General features: G+C 40.4%; 1 protein-coding gene across 1 annotated transcript in view; it reads left to right on the forward strand.

Annotated features, from left to right (window-relative positions):
- Positions 1 to 18073, forward strand: part of LOC126249472 (uncharacterized) — a gene marked incomplete at its 5' end in the record, with an annotated part of 507806 nt that overhangs the window by 201871 nt on the left and 287862 nt on the right. The gene's annotated exons all lie outside the window — the stretch shown is intronic.

An 18073-nucleotide genomic window follows, 5' to 3' on the forward strand; every position in this document is an offset into this window, starting at 1 on the left:
GAGTCCAATGGGATGAAGTTACCCGATTATGGTTTCGCATTCAACGTTGTCATTTTACGTATGGTTTATTTATCAGCGAGTGATCTCTACTCCATGCAGTATGAATTATCTTTCCAGTACATATCCTCTAACACCTTCAGTATTACTAATTATGTTTTCAATTAATCTAAACTTTGAATTTAGAAAATATCAAACTTTAAGTCTGTTTTCAGTGGTTGAGAAACAATCTTAAATGATTAAAACGGTTAAATAAAATGATAAATAGAGAAATTAACTTTTATGCCTAAGTAACCGAGATATGGCAACGATAAAATGCAGGTACGCTCAAACAAGTCTCGTTTCTTTGAAAACTGACCGTGTTTGATGTTGATTTTCAGTTCAAGAAATATTTCCCGTTGAAAGTGTTGCTCCTAATTATACAGCTTCCATAAATTAAAATTTCGCAAACGATGGGTGAATCTTGTTCACTCAGCTATGCTAAAAAGAGGTTATGCAATATCACCCATAGCTTTCCGAATGAGAACTGGACCCATTCTTCAATATGGCCGAAGATTTATTTTCATAATTGTATTTACTGGCGAAGGGCAAGCGTTCAACTTCTTCTCAAGCCATTTTCAGATACTTACATTTAATTGAGAAAATTAATCGTAGAATAATATTTTCTTTTGTACCAATCTTCCAACAAGTAGTATATAGTAAATGCTACCCTGTGCTCATGTTACGAATATAATACATAGATTATTGCCCTTCTTATTGTACTGACCGAAGTCAACACGTTCTACACCTACATCTACATAGATACTGCGCGCCGGCCGCTATGGCCGAGCGGTTCTAGGCGCTTCAGTCCGGAACCGCGCGACTGCTACGGTCGCAGGTTCGACTCCTGCCTCGAGCATGGATGTGTGTGATGTCCTTAGGTTAGTTAGGTTTAATTAGTTCTAAGTCTTGGGGACTGATGACCTCAGATGTTAAGTCCCATAGTGCTTAGAGCAATTTGAACCAGATACTCCGCGAGCTACAGTACGGTGTGTGGCAGAAGGTACTCTGTACCATTAGTTGTTATTTCCTTTCCTGTTCCGCAAATAGAGCGAGGGAAAATAAGTATCTATATGCCTCCGTATGAGTCCTAATTTCTCGTATCTTATCTTTGTGGTCCTTACGCTTAATGTATGTTGGTGGCAGTAGAATCGATCGGCTATCAGCTTCAAATGGCGGTTCTCTAAATTTTCTCAATAGTGTTTCTCAAAAAGAACGTCGCCTTCCCTCCAGGGATCCGCATTTGAGTTCCCGAAGCATGTCCGTAAGACTTACGTGTTGTTCGAACCTACCGGTAACAAATCTAGCAGCCCGCCTCTTAATTGCTTCGACGTCTTCCTTCAATACGACCTAGTACGGATCCCAAACACTTGAGCAGTACTCAACAATAGCTCACACCAGTGTCCAATATGCGGTCTCCTTTAGAGATGAACCACACGTACCTTGAAATCCCCTAACAAACCTAAGTCGACAACTCAACTTTCCTACCACAATCCTCACATTCCCGTTCCATTTCATATAGCTTTGAAACGTTACTACAAGATATTTAAACGACGGGACTGCGTCAACCAGGACACTAGTAATACTGTATCCGAACATTACAGATTTAATCTTCCTACTCATCCGCACTAAGTTACATTTTTACATATTTAGTGCTAGCTGCCATTCATTGCACCTACTGGAAATTTTGCCTCAGTCGTCTTGCATCTTCCTACAGTCACTCAACTTCGACACCTTACCGTACACCACGGCATCATCAGCAAACAACAGCGCATTGCTGCCCACCCTGTCCGCCAAATCATTTACGTATGTAGAGAACAATAGCGGTCCTATCACAATTCCCTTGGGCACTCCTAACGATACCCTTGTCTCTGATGAACATTCGCCGTCGAGGACAACATACTGGTTTCTATTATTTAAGAAGTCTTCGAGTCACTCACATATCTGTGAACTTATTCCATATACTTGCACCTTCGTTAACAGCCTGCAATGGGGCACCGCCTCAAATGCTTTCCGGAAATCGAGAAATATGGAATCTGCCTGTTGCCCTTCATCCATAGTTCTCAGTATATCGCCGGCTTGTGTGGCCGTGCGGTTCTAGGCGCTTCAGTCTGGAACCGCGTGACCGCTACAGACGCAGGTTCGAATCCTGCCTCGGGCATGGATGTGTGTGATGTCCTTAGGTTAGTTAGGTTTAAGTAGTTTTAAGTTCTAGGGGACTGATGACCACAGATGTTAAGTCCCATAGTGCTCAGAGCCATTTGAACCATTTCTCAGTATATCATGTGAGAAAAGCGCAAGCTGAGATTCGCACAAGCACCGCTTTCTAAAACCATGCTGATTCGTGCACATAAGCTTCTCAGTCTCAAGAAAGTTTTTTATGTTCGAACAGAGAATATGTTCAGTGATTTTGAAGCAAACAGAAGTCAGGGATATTGATTTGTAATTTGGCGGGCCCGTTCTTTTACCTTTCTTATACAGTGGAGCAATCTGCGCTTTTTTACACTCCTTGGGACTCTGTGCTGAGCGAGAGATTCGTGATAAATGCCAGCTAAAATCTAACTGGGATTCCATCCGGACCTGAAGATTTATTTGTTTTCAAATCTTTCACTTGTTTATCTAAGCCAGGTATGCTTATTACTACGTCGTTCATACGGGAGTCTGTCCGATGGCCAAATGACGGTATGTTTGTACGATTCTCCGGTGTGAACGATGTCTTGAATGTGAAATTTAAAACTTCAGCTTTCGTTTTGCTATCTCCAGCTGCCACACCAGACTGGTCTACAACGGACTGAATGGAAGCCTTAGACCCACCTTGTGATTATACATACGACCAGAATTTTCTCGGGTTCTCTGCCAGATCTTTTGCTAAGGTGTGACTGTGGTAGCTTTTCTTTGCTTCGAGCATAGATCTTTTCACAGACGGACGAATCTCTACCAACCTTCGCTTGTCGTCATTCATGCTTTCTCTTTTGAGCCGAGAGAGCAACAGCCTCTGCTTTTTCAGCATCCACCGAATTTCGCTCTAGATACCGGCTCCCAGGTTGATGCCATGTTTCTCGACTTTCGAAAGGCGTTCTACTCAGTTCCGCACTGTCGTTTGGTCCAAAAACTGCGCGCTTACGGTCTGTCCGATGACATATGCGGTTGGATAAAAAGTTTTCTAACAGACAGAGAGCAGTATGTCGTCCCAAATGGGGTGACTTGAACAGAAACAAGCGTAACTTCAGGTGTGCCCCAGGGCAGCGTAATAGGTCCGCTGCTTTTTACGATTTACATAAACGATCTGGTTGATGGTATTGACAGTGACATTATACTGTTTGCCGATGATACTGTAGTCTACAAGAAAGTAGTATCATACGAAAGTTGTGAACAAAACAATGAGGATTTGCAGAAAATAAATGTGTGGTGTAATGACTGGCAGTTATCTCTCAATATTAGTAAGTGTAACCTACTGCGTATTACAAGGCGAAAATCCCCATTAATGTACGAATACAAAATTAATGTCCAGTCTTTGGAAGCGGTAGCATCCGTCAAGTATCTGGGTGTGACTATTCGAAATGATCTCTAATGGAATGATCAGATTACGCAAGTAATGGGCAAGGCGAACTCTAGACTGCGGTTTATTGGTAGAAGCCTGAAGCGATGCAGTCCTTCAACAAAGGAAATTGCTTACAATACGTTAGTTCATCCAGTCGTAGAGTATTGTTCGTCTTTATGGGATCCTCATTCAAGAGATGGAAAAGGTTCAAAGAAGATCGGCAAGATTCGTGACTGGTAAACGGAAGGGGCTGCTCACTAAGTTCCGAAATCCGATCTTCGCCGAGGATGTAGAGCATATATTATTACCACCAATTTTCAAATCGCGCAATGATCACCATTCAAAGATAAGGGAAATTAGAGCTCGTACTGAGGCGTTCAGACAGTCGCTTTTCCCTCGTGCGATCCTAGAGTGGAACAAACGGGGTGGTGGGGGGTGGGGGGGGGGGAATATGACTTTGGCGCGAATTATGCCCTCCGCCGCACACCGCTTGGAGGCTAGCGTAGTATATATGTAGATGTAGATATTTTATCCACTTACTAGGTACATAACACTCCATACCACAATTTACAATCTGCTTAAACTTTGCTCATAATTCCTCTACATCCACCTTACTGGAACTAAGTGATGCCAGTTCGCTGTCTAAGTGAGACTGTAATAACTGCTTATCTGCTCTAGCTAGCAGAAACACTCTCCTAGCCTTCTTGACTAATTTATTAACTGTCGTAATCATAGTTGCTATAATGACATTATGGTCGCTAGTCCATGTTTCTATACTGACTCTGATAAGGTGCGGCTTATTTGTAGCTACCAGCTCTAAGATACTTCCACTGCGTGTGGGCTGCCGAGATAGCTGCTCGAGACAATTTTGAGAAAACGCGTTAAAAAGTATTTCGCATGACTGTCTGTCTGTATCTCCTGCAATGAATCGTCGTTATACCCAGTCAGGGATTACAATGGCCGGCCGATGTGGCCGAGCGGTTCTAGGCGCTACAGTCCGGAACCGCGTGACTGCTACTGTCGCAGGTTCGAATCGTGCCTCGGCCATGGATGTGTGTGATGTCCTTCGGTTAGTTAGGTTTAAGTAGTTCTAAGTTCTAGGGGACTGATGACCTCAGATGCTAAGTCCCATAGTGCTCAGAGCCATGTGAACCATTTGGATTATAATTCATAAATATTATAATTGTTATGCTCAAGTATGCACAGTACATAAAACTATTCCAAAATATATCTGCGCCGTAAAGCCAATACAAACTACTACAAAAATCTGTTGTACGCAAGAAATAAATTGCATTTATTATTGAGCACGAGGCACAATTGTTAATACATTTCCCACGCATCCGCGAGGAGCGCTGTTTAAATCCACGACCGGTCTAATTTTGTATTCGTCAACTGTTAAAAGTAAATGTAAGCGAACACAATAGTCTACGTTCATTCGCCAGTTTTTTAAAAATATCTTTCTGAAAAAAGAAGGCTGTTCAACAGTAATGTTCGCTCTTACTGTCATTCGTGCCACAAAGTAGTAGTTTTGGAAACTACCATTAATGATACTTATTACGAACCGGTGTAATCACAGCTACAAACAAAATACAAAGGGTGAGTGGCGTAATAACGGTCACATACTTCGCTCAGCAGTGCGGTTAACCACTCGTCATCGAGTTATCGACCTCGCAACTCAAGGGCTTTCCAAGTAGGATCTGACTGTGCTGAAATCAAACATTAATCTCTGATTAAGACCGCACAACAGAACTCGACTCCGAATATCTGGCTGCCAGCCCACAATCCGGCTTTGGTACCCGATTTGGAACAAGGTTTGCATTTATCGCTAATGTACAAAGCGCTCGGCACGTGCTTTCATTCATGACGGGTGCCTGTCTTTGAACTGTGTTGGCATCTGGTGTTTAAGAATCCTGTGATTACTGTTGCGTCCGTGATTAATAAGAGAAATAAAAAGGTTACTGCAAAAAATATCTATTTTCTTAGTCAGACGACTGAAGATATTTCGGTTTCCGGATAGAGAGTGAAGATTTTCACGTCTTGGTAAATAATGCTTTCGTGAGTCTTAGGTCATTTCCTTTCGTACTTAAGTCACCAGTTTTATGTAGACACTTTAGATTCTTGTATGTAATGAACTCAGAGAGAAATTATTGGCAAACAACGTATATCTACATATATAACAACATTTGTGTGCCCACGTCTTGTACGCGTTATTTATGCCTTTCGGCGATCTGGGGGGAGGGGGGGGGGGCTCTGCGTGGACACAGAAATAAAGGTACAGGCGGTGATTTACGGTTATGGGTCGGAGATTTATGTAAAAACATTAGTGATTTTTGTCAGCCTCATACTCTCTTTTTTAAATTCTGGATGCAAGCAAATATATATACTGAAAAAATCCATGAATAAAATGTTCTGTTCTATATGAGGTTTATACCCGTGAAATTGTATAATAATCCTATCTTAATACCATTTGTTGAAGGAACAGAACAAGAGAAGGACAGAAACAGTTTACTTTGCGCAACAAAGTAATAATGGGCGTAAATGAACATTAGACTGAATGCTGCGAACATACTAAGTTGTGATAAGCTCATAGCTTGGCATCAATAACGTGTAAGTAACCCAGTTCATAGCCGAGTTACGTGAAGTGAGCTGGCTTGAGTCATTCTGTTAATCTGACTTTGCCATTTAGAATTCTGACATTAAAGATATCTAACAGTCACGTCGTATATAAAATGATGAACCGCCAGCTCTCTCTCCATTTAGAACTGCTGACTTATCTTCTGGTCTGAAAAACAAGCAAAGAAATAGAGGAAGCGTACTGCTGATTGCAGTTCTAACAAGGGAACCTCCCCATCGCACCCCCCTCAGATTTAGTTATAAGTTGGCACAGTGGATAGACCTTGAAAAACTGAAAACAGATCAATTGAGAAAACAGGAAGAAGTTGTGTGGAACTGTGAAAAAATAAGCAAAATATACAAACTGAGTAGTTCATGGGAAGATATGCAATGTCAAGGAGACTGAGCACGCAAGAGCGCCGTGGTTTCGTGGTAACGTGAGCAGCTGCGGAACGAAAGGTCCTAGGTTCAAGTCTACCGTCAAGTGAAGACTTTAATTTTTTATTTTCAGTTTATGTGACAAACTCTTATGTTCTCATCACTTTTTTGGGAGTAATTATCGCATCCACAAGAAAACCTAAATCGGGCAAGGTAGAAGAATCTTTTAACCCCTTCGCCAAGTGTACAAGTTAGGTGGGTCGACAACATATTCCTGTCATGTGACGCACATGCCGTCACCAGTGTCGTATAGAATACATCAGATGTGTTTTCCTGTGGAGGAATCGGTTGACCTATGACCTTGCGATCAAATGTTTTCGGTTCCCATTGGAGAGGCACGGTTTTGCGATGCGGTCGCAAAACACAGACACTAAACTTATTACAGTGAACAAAGACGTCAATGAACGAACGGACAGATAATAACTATACAAAAATAAAGAAAATAAAATTTTCACTAGAGGGAAGACTTGAACCGAGGACCTCTCGTTCAGCAGCTGCTCACGCTACCACGGGACCACGACGCTCCTGAGCTTATTTTGTCCATGATGTTGCCTATGCGTCCCGTGGACTACTCAGTTTGTATATTTTGCTTATTATTTCACAGTTCCACACAACTTCTTCCTGTTTTCTCAATTGATCTGTGTTCAGTTTATCAAGGCCTATCCACTGTGCCAACTTATAACTAAATCTGAGGGGGGTGCGATGGGGAGGTTCCCTTGTAAGAAACGTGTATACAGATTGTAATAATAGCTCAGAAAATCTGCTATCTCTGTTCAAGGCAGAAAATCCACTCCACGTGAGATAGCAATATGCCGACTGCAAAGTGCATTATCAGCTGTAGACTAGTAGAATCTAAAAGCAGCCACAAGGGATCACGAATGAAACCTAGAACCTTTGATCTGGAAACTATAATTGCCTTTAAAGGATTATAATGGCCATAATAAGGCACACAACATACATGTGTGGAACATGTGGTACAATAAATCGCAATAACTCAAAGGTTCAAACAAACGAATGCCATATGCACTATAAAGTATTGATTCATACTTACTAAACGAGTGTGTGATGATTTCAAATACCCTGTTATTCGGCTGGGTTAATTTAAAACTAATTTTGTACTGTGCTTTGAGAACTGACCACCACACTAAACAATCATTTCAGCATGGACAAGTGCTCGTTAAACGTCTGCAAATGCTGTAAATACCACTACACCAAGCCTTGAAATAAAAGGCAGGACCTCGGCAACCATTTATAGCACGACATCTGAGAATGCACAACAGAAACTGACCACAGTTCTCCACATTACTCAACCATAGAAGCGTCTCTGCACACAAACATATGCGGACTGGAATCCCAAGGCAAAGAGGACTGAACCACTGCTCCCTTTCTGTGTTTAAAGTAAACATTCCCCAGTGGACCACGTGGCGTGCTCGGCTCGACCCTGACTGGTTGCCGTAACCGCTCACGAAAGAATTTCCTCATATACTCCTACTGAGTTTGTCAACAGCAGTTACGCTTTCAGAGATCGATTGCTCTGCAGGGAAATCTGTTCTGAAAGTTCCGACTGTGACAGATAACTTCCGTTTTAAAAGTACAGTGGTATGAGACACTGCATAGAGAAAAGCTACTTCATTCACCACGCAATAATCAGAGTTCTCTTGAAAATTTCTCGGGTATTCAGCCGGGTAGCGTCGTCCAAAAGGCGCGATATTTCGGCAAGCCGACTTCTTGCCATCTTCAGGCGCCTGAAGATGGCAAGAAGTCGGTTTGCCGAAATATCGCGCCGATTGGACGACGCTACCCGGCTGAATACCCGAGAAATTTTCACGATTTCCGTACACTGGGAAAACCACTGATCACAAATCAAAGTTCTGTCTGAAAAGTACCTGTTATTATATCTTCATTTAAATGCACTGTGACAGAGAGAACGTTAAGATTAGAAATTGTCTTGCTTATTTCTCTTTAACTGATATATGTATACCAAATATGTTGTAAACATGTTGTAGATGAGATAATGTGAAATGTGACGTTTCCTTTTCGGGGTTTACCTACCTGACATGTGGATTATATTGTCAAGCCGTTGCGAAGACTGCCGGTCGTTGTGGCCGTGCGGTTCTAGACGCTTCAGTCTGGAACCGCGTGACCGCTACGATCGCAGGTTCGAATCCTGCCTCGGGCATGGATGTGTGTGATGTCCTTAGGTTAGTTAGGTTTAAGTAGTTCTAAGTTCTAGGGGACTGATGACCACGGATGTTAAGTCCCATAGTGCTCAGAGCCATTTGAACCATTTTCGTTGCGAAGACTACATCACTCCAGTTCACTTTCGTACATTCCCTATAGAAGAGCGTCTTTGGTATCTAAATCACACAGTTATCTGTCTCTCTCTCTCTCTCTTTGTTAAAAATTTCATTTACATTGTAATCAACGGTTTTATTCAATCCATTACACTCAATTGTAACAGAGCAGCAAATTCTCTGTAGTTTTGCTTAGATTTGAGGAAATTCTGTATATGAAATCAACCCAATATCTATATGTCTGCGTTACGATAGTATGGAAGAATTGATAACGGCACAATAAAATAATAACAAGGCAATAATCCTGCAAATAAAAAAAAATGGCTCTGAGCACTATGGGACTTAACATCTATGGTAATCAGTCCCCTAGAACTTAGAACTACTTAAACTTAACTAACCTAAGGACATCACACAACACCCAGTCATCACGAGGCAGAGAAAATCCCTGACCCCGCCGGGAATCGAACCCGGGAACACGGGCGTGGGAAACATGAACGCTACCGCACGACCACGAGCTGCGGACCCTGCAAATCAGTGATTCAAATTTAGTTAACTGTATAACTTCGTGGAGAGCATTACCAGCAACTTACAGATGATAATATCAGCCCATGTAGCGACAAACGTTTTCAAAATTTAATATACAACGAACAATCTGAATGTTAAGGAAGCAATTCACAGAAATTGTTTTTGTGAGGGTATGTCTGCAGATATTGGCATGATGAAGTCTGTGGTGATTGGTAGTTTTATGTGGTCGGTAGCATTGGTCGAGATAGTTATATAGTAGAGGTGGCAATGTAAATTTTGAGGCCTGCCACCTAAAAGTTAGCTGCAAAACTCATTAAAAGATAAGAACTCATTAGTTCAAAAAAATGGTTCAAATGGCTCTGAGCACTATGGGACTTAACATGTGAGGTCATCAGTCCCCTAGAACTTAGAACTACTTAAACCTAACTAACTTAAGGACATCACACACATCCATCCCCGAGGCAGGATACGAACCTGCGACCGTAGCGGTCGCGTGGTTACACACTGAAGCGCCTAGAACCGCTCGGCCACACCGGCCGGCACTTTTCGGTTTACTGTAAAAGTAGATTCGTTAGTGATCCCATAAACACCGGAAAAGTAAGAAGGAAACTTGCATCTTGCCTAGCTGAGGAACTGAAACTGCTCATATACGTCGGAGACGCTGCACATCGGGCACACAAATTACACCCCAAGTCTGAAAGTTAAATTGCTTTCATGCAGAAGAGCAACAGATTCAGTCAAACTGTGAGAAATGCTAAGCTCGCGCATAACCGTACATTAACCGACAACAGAAATAGATCAGATGTTCTGTGGTTAGACCTGCGTGGTCTTGGTATAGGTAAACTAAAAGCTTCTCATGATCCCATTGTCCCAACCGAAGAAGTAAACCGATACTTCACATTACCTACAACCACAACTGAACTACAACCGAAACAGAGACTCATTGATTATATCGGGGGAGTAAACGACTATAACTACAAAAAAATCTTATAACGCATGTTGCTGGAATATCGTCAGTGGACACGATGGCATCACAGTCCAAATGGTGAAGAGTATTACTGAACCACTACTGCACACTATAACAGATATCTTCAACTACTCTTTAACGACAAATGTTTTCGCTGAGGCCTGTAAGCAGGGACTCGTTAAGCCACTACCTAAAAAGGATGTTGCCACGGCACCGTCTGATTACCGGCCTATTTTCGTTCTTCCTGCACTGACCAATGCCTCAGAATACAATAGTCCACGACCAGCTAACAAACTGCGTAACTGCAAACAACTTACTAGACGATTACCAAACAGGTTTCCGTTTATATCGCAGCACAACATCTACTTTAATAAAGGTAACAGATAACATGAAGTTTCCAAGTATCTACAAGAGGCAACTAACATGTGCTTCAACAGGGTCTTCGATACTGTCGACTTAGACACCTTGCTTGCCAAACTTAGCAGCCTAAATATCTCGCCAACGGCAGTGCAGTGTGACTATGTGGACTTTAAGGGCGCATTAGCAGAAAAAAATTCTTGTCGCCAAATCAAACTGTCATCTGTGCACAATATTTCTGATCTGCAGTGCAACTCTTTCACTCATACTTGACGTGATGGCAGCAGTGCGTATGTCCTGCACCATTAAGTCACAATGGAGGCAGGTAGAATCACGCGTCCCCCATCGTCTGGTATTAGGTCTTATACTCTTCTCAGTGTACGTAAATGATGTGTCAACAGCTTGGCCCTACCGAAAATACCAAATATACGCTGATGGTCTCCGGTTGTATATAAGTGCAAAACCAATAAACCAGGAGACAGCTATCGAGAATCTAAATTCCGACCTGTGTGCACTATCAAAACGGGCGCAGCATATAGGATTAAAGCTTAACTCATTCAAAACCCAAGCGACATTGGTTGGTCATTCTAGGCTCATTACCCTAAAATATCGGGAATCCCTACTACGTTTAACCCTAAATGGGACAAATCTCAACTTCTCTACTTCGGCAAAGAGTCTAGGAGTAATAATAGATGAAAATCTAAATTGTACTGAGCACATAACTGTAATGTGCAAGAAGGCATAAGCATCTCTCTATGTCCAACAAAAATATAAAAAAAATTCTTCCCTCTTCAAATGCGAAAAAAACTTTTACAAGCATTTGCACTTCCATTCATTGATTGCAGCAATTTTAACCTGCAAGGTATTTCTCAGGAGAGCTCACGGCTCCTGGAACTTGCTATGAATGCCTGTGTTCGTTATATCTGTGATGTTCGACTCTTTGATCGTATTTCACCATCAAATGCACAGCTATCCTGACTGAGTGCAGACAAGCGCAGAGATTTCCACACCCTCTGTCTTCTCTACTGTCTTATCAACAAACACAGTCCGTCATATCTCTTCTCGACCTTAACGCTCTTGTCTGAGCAACGTGGCAGGGGCACCGTCCCCATCAGAGCAAAATCCTTTCTGTCTCATTCCACCGTTCAGCCACTTGCTCGAAGTCCTCATTAGTAGTAGGAAATAATATCGCGTATTGTATTAGAGAACTGAATAACATCACCAGCTTCACAAGACTGTTAATAAAATATCTTTTATGATTACCGTGGTCCCTGAACGCACTCGTTACCCTTTTGCATCCTTTCCAACAAGATTTTCTTCATTTCCCAGTATTCTTAGCTGAGTCACTCTCTTTAAATTTCCTTTCCCCAGAACTCGCTATATCAGAAAACGTTTATTTTGTATACCTACAAATTCTTTTTATATTTGCCGCTATAATAATAATAATTATTATTATCATTATTATTATTGTCTCCATTACTGGCAGCAGCTGCAGTGGTACAAGCACTTCAAGCATTATTTTTTTAGTCCCCTAGTCAGTATTATATACTGACATTGCCACTTTAGACACTCGAACAATATTAGTACTTTTTCAAATTAAAATTATTATTTTTTAGGTAGCTACGATGTGAAAAAGTTACTGTATGTGTGAAAACCTGGTCCAACGAAAGAGAGGGCCTGATGGCCCTAATAAGATGGGGTTGAATAAATAAATAAAACTAACTAGCTGCTCTAGATAAATGGCTAGAGAATATACCGTTAAAATTTGAGCATTTGCTACGGTTATTTATTATTTAGATTTCGCTTCATACCGGAGTTTACGTGTAGAAGTAGGGTAATTTGGACCTTGGTATCTGGGAAACGGATAAAGATATCAAGAAAATTTTTGAGGTTGTTCGGGATCGGGCTCTTAGGAATATATAGCAAAACTTTCATCCATTTGGTGTGCATAGCGGTCTTTGAATAATCGGCTGGGTTTTGGCCCACTGGTGACTGCGAAAATATTTCTTACTGTTTCGTTATTTTATATTAAAATGTAATGTCTTATAGTGCTGGCATATTAGTTGCTTTATCTAATCGGTTTGGCGATGTTGTTATTTTAATTCATATTTCTTGAATATTAAATTTTGGTGGTTGGAATTATATTATTTCGAGTTCTTTTGAAATAAAGTTTATTTCTATATTAATTGTTCTAGCTGCTATAACTAAGAAAGCTCAGATTCCTTTTTCTTCTTGACTTCCTACTGCTATAGCTGCTCCTATTGCTGTTTCTGCCTTGGTTCATTCTTCTTCTCTTGTTACTGTGGGGGTTTATTTATTAATTCGTTTTAGACCAATATAAGAGATTTATAATTGTGGTTGGTTTTTACTTTTAATTGGTTGTATAACTATATGTATGGCTGGCTTGGGGGCAAATTTTTGAGTTTGATTTAAAGAAGATTATTGCTCACTCTACTTTAAGACAACATGGTTTAATAATAAGAATTTTGGCGCTAGGTTATCCATAGCTTGCTTTATTTCATTGATTGGCTCATGCTTTATTGAAGGCATTGTTATTTATGCGTGCAGGTTCAATAATTCATAATTTAAACGATTCTCAGTGTATTCGTTTTATGGGTTCCATTGTTAATTTTATGCATTTAACTTCTGTCTGTTTCAATGTTTCTAGTTTGTCTTTGTGTGGTATGCCTTTTTTGGCTGGGTTTTATTTCATTTGGTATAATTGCTTTACTATTTGTTACGGTTTTTGGCGGTAGTCTTTTGTCTTGATTAATTTTTCCTATTCCTCATGTGATTGCTTTACCATATTATTTGAAATTTTTAACAATTACTGTTGATGTTTTAGGTGGTTCTTAAGGGTATCTTATTTCTAAGTTTGATATTTCTCACAATTTATTTTCTTTGAATGTATTGTCTTTTGTTAGATTTGCTGGTTCTGTGTGATTTTTACCTTTCCTTTCAAATAAGTTTGCTAGTTATATACCTTTAAAGTTGGGTCATTATTCATCAAAGCCTTCTGGTTATGTTTGTGATGAGGTATCAGGTGGTCAGGGTTTGTATAGATTATTTATTTACTTAATAAATGATATTGGATGTTGCTACGACACAAATTTTAAGAGTTACCTTTCAACTTTTATTTTTTAGTATTTACTTTTAATAATTTTTTTTATACCTAAATAGCTTGTAATTACAGTGTGATACTGAAGATGTTAAGGAAATATTTTCATTTTTACATATTTATAAATATAATTTATATTATTTTTACAGTGAAAATTTAATGCTTTATTTAAACTATATAAATGTTGGGAATGTTAATGGAGTTTAAATGCTAATATAAAAAGTTAGCAACTTACATATTGTTTTTACATATCCTTAATTGGATCTTTATAGTTCAATTATATTGTTAACAGTAATACATCCCTTTTTGGCTTCAATTAATAAAGAATAAGGGTAATTATTTACCAACATTTCAGGTCGAAACTGACTGCAATATTTCGCTTCTTATTCTGTTTAAGGTTGATTAGTTACATCATTACTTTCTGAATGTAACATGTATGTTATAGTTGTTCTGCTAATTGTAGAGCCCCTTGATTTCATCCATGATATAGTCCACCTAACAGGACTAGAACGAAGAATATAGTTGATACTGTTCAGATTATAATGTCTGATGCTTTTAAAATAATTACAATTGGTAGAATTAATGCGATTTTTACATCAAAGATTAGAAAAATTACAGCGATTAGAAAGAATTGGATGGATAATGGTTTTTGTGCCGATGTTTTTGGGTCAAACCCACATTGAAATGGTGATCTTTCTCAGTCATCGATTGATTTTTTTTGATAATGTTGTTGTGAGGATTATAACAATTATTGGGATAATAAATCTAATAAACTCTCTCATAGATAGAACTAGGATTGTTTTTCTTGATTTATATGTCTTTCTGATTGGAATTCAAATGTACTATTTATAGTAGAAAAACAATTATCTACCTCATCAATAAACTGAATCTGAACTATATACTGTACATTGATATACTTTTGTAGGTACATGTAGTGATATATGTGCCCCTGCTTGTGAAATGTGTTGTAAATAGAGTTAGTAATAAAGAAGGAATAAATTAAATCGTTATGCATGATGTGGCAATTTTTCACGCAGCTCAGTGTTTGACATCATATGTCCTGAACTATGTGTCATAGACTGCTATATTTTTCTGGGTACATTCAGCGGCGTATGAGGATACTGTCCGCGAAATACGTTGCGAATAGAATTGCTAGCAAAGTGGTAATATCGTGCTGTAGTTCAGTGTTTATACGTGGTATTTCCTGAGCTAAGTGTACAATGATGTAGTTTTACTGGTACCTTCAGTGCTGTATGTGAATACTGTCGGAAAATTTTTGTCACGAGTACAGTTTATAGTAAAGAAGTGATAAACTAAAACATCATGATTCATGTGAACAACGAAAATGTAGTAAGTGACAAACTTTCTTCCCTTACATCTTTTTACGGGGATCGTCACAGACAAAGTTTCACAAAGGTTTGAAATTATGTCTAAAGATTGTTGCAAGTCTCTAAGTGCTCTCATTCTGAAATACTGGATAGCAAAAGTATGGGCATTCTCGCGTCGTGGGCTACACTTCTTTTTCACCCACACCCTTATACTTTTGATTGGTGGATGGTTCTTACACCAACAGTGATCTTTACAGATAGTAAATGATATATGTACCAAGTATGGGTGAAGTCGGTACCGTTATTTAGAAGGAGATATGGAACATACATACATACATAATTTTTATAATTTTTTATGGATAATATTAACTAGCGTAGCACAGTAATGCTTAGTGTAAGGAATGTTTCAATACAATCCTCAGACAATATTATATTTTTTGTAGAAGCATATGTGTCCGATACTACTCGACCATTTGCTGAATGCTGCTGCAAGAATGATTTGATCATCTGCAGCCGAATGGGAAATTCAAGTTAGTTATGAGGCGAGTGTTGCCTGTTCGTCAGTGGAATAGGATACTTATACAAACTCTTCCCCTTCCCCCACCCCACTAAAGAACATATGAAGGGCTTATTTCAATAGTGGTACAAGTCCATTACCTCCACTTTTTTGCCTATAATGCTTCTGAAATTAATGAGCCAAACGAACAGAATGAAAGGTTTAAGAACGTAGGCTTCTGCGGCCGGTGTCATATTGATTAAAATTCTTCTGGGTAATATGCCCCTAAAAATTAACAACAATAATAAAATAAAACCGACGTTTCAGATGAATTGCAACGGCCTTCCTCAGGGCACGACTGGTTTTGCATGGGGATAGGTGCTACTATTTATTACAGAGTATCGATGTCTGACGTCACTGTTGTAAAACTTTTAATTGGCCCTCTAATATGATTGGCTAGTCATGACGTAAGGGAAGATTGAAGGAAAACGGCTATTCGTGGATGTCCATGTCGTCAACGATTGGTAGCTGTCCGCCAATCAGCGTTCGGCTTCTGGTCGGCAAGTTTTCCTCCTGGTGTGCGCGAAAGTGGACTGACAGTTGCTCTACAGCTGATTGTGCAGATACGTCCGTGTCCCGTGTCAAAAGTATTCTGTTCTGCATACGTTAACTGCCCGAGCCTACCGGATAAGCGATGAAAATAACATCAAAGAAGAATTAAAGGAGCTACAACACACATTTTGTGCCAACAGCTATGATGACAACATCATAAGAAAGTTAGTGAAAACAAAAGGGAGCAGATCACGAGAAGAAGGCAAAGAAGAGAAGCTTCCACTGGTACACTTACCACAAGTAAAAGGCGCCAGTAAACGGCTAGGCAACGTCCTTCGCCGTCGAGGTTTCAAACCGATTTTTCGAAGCAGTCACGGGATCCACGAAATGATAGGTTCCACCAAGGATGTAGTCAACAACCTTAACACTGCAGGTGTTTACGAACTACGGTGTGAGTGCGGAGCTACATACACGGGTGAAACAGGGAGACCTGTCAACTTACGAGTAGCAGAACACGAACGCAATGTACGATTACAACATCATAATAAGTCGGCGATAGCGGAAAACCACAGTGACTATAGACAACCTATCAGGTTCCAGTAAGCCCGAGTACTGGCGAAAGAATCCTGGATGCGAGAACGCAAAATACGGGAGGCGATGGAAATTATTAAGCAGCCTGACAACATCAACAGAGAACATGGTTCAAGCCGGCCGGTGTGGCCGTGCGGTTCTACGCGCTTCAGTTTGGAACCGCGTGACCGCTACGGTCGCAGGTTCGAATCCTGCCTCGGGCATGGATGTGTGTGATGTCCTTAGGTTAGTTAGATTTAAGTAGTTCTAAGTTCTAGGGGACTGACGACCACAGATGTTAAATCCCATAGTGCTCAGAGCCAAGATGGTTATAATAATGGCTCTGAGCACTATAGGACTTAACTTCTGTGGTCATCAGTCCCCTAGAACTTAGAACTACTTAAACCTAACATTAATGCCAGATAAGATGGCTACAACCTCCCGGCGTCCTGGCTGCCGACCGTCCCAGTCCAACGGGCCGCGAGCGGTCGCGGGGCAGAAGCTACACGGGACACGGACGTATCTGCAGTAGAGCGCACAACAGGAGGAAAACTTGCCGACCAGAAACCGAACGCTGATTGGTAGACAGCTACCAATCGTTGACGACATGGATATCCACGAATAGCCTTTTTCCTTCCATCTTCCCTTACGTCATGACTAGCCAATCATATTAGAGGGCCAATTAAAAGTTTTACAACAGTGACGTCAGACATCGATACTCTGTAATAAATAGAAGCACCTATCCCCATGCAAAACCAGTCGTGCCCTGAGGAAGGCCGTTGCAATTCGGTCGAAACGTCGGTTTTAGTTTATTATTGTTGTTAGCTTTTAGCAATGACGCGGCATAATACCCAGAAGAATTTTAATCAGTAAAAATGAAAGGTTCATCTCTAGCGAGAAGCCATATGCTTGAATATTTCTGGTATCTCAACTGCAGATTTTTCAGCGCTCATTTAACTTTAGGACTCCGTATTTCAAACTGAACAAAGATGGCCGCGCGGGATTAGCCGAGCGGTGTAGGGCACTGCAATCATGGACTGTGCAGCTGGTCCCGGCGGAGGTTGGAGTCCTCCCTCGGGCATGGGTGTGTGTGTTTGTCCTTAGGATATTTTAGGTTAAGTAGTGTGTAAGCTTAGGGACTGATGACCTTAGCAGTTAAGTCCCATAAGATTAAAGAAAAAAAAAAAAAGATGGACTTGTACCACTATTGAAATAAGCCCTTCATATGATACGTGTTA

The sequence above is a fragment of the Schistocerca nitens genome, chromosome 3 (assembly GCF_023898315.1).
Source record: "Schistocerca nitens isolate TAMUIC-IGC-003100 chromosome 3, iqSchNite1.1, whole genome shotgun sequence".
Lineage (NCBI taxonomy): Eukaryota > Metazoa > Arthropoda > Insecta > Orthoptera > Acrididae > Schistocerca > Schistocerca nitens.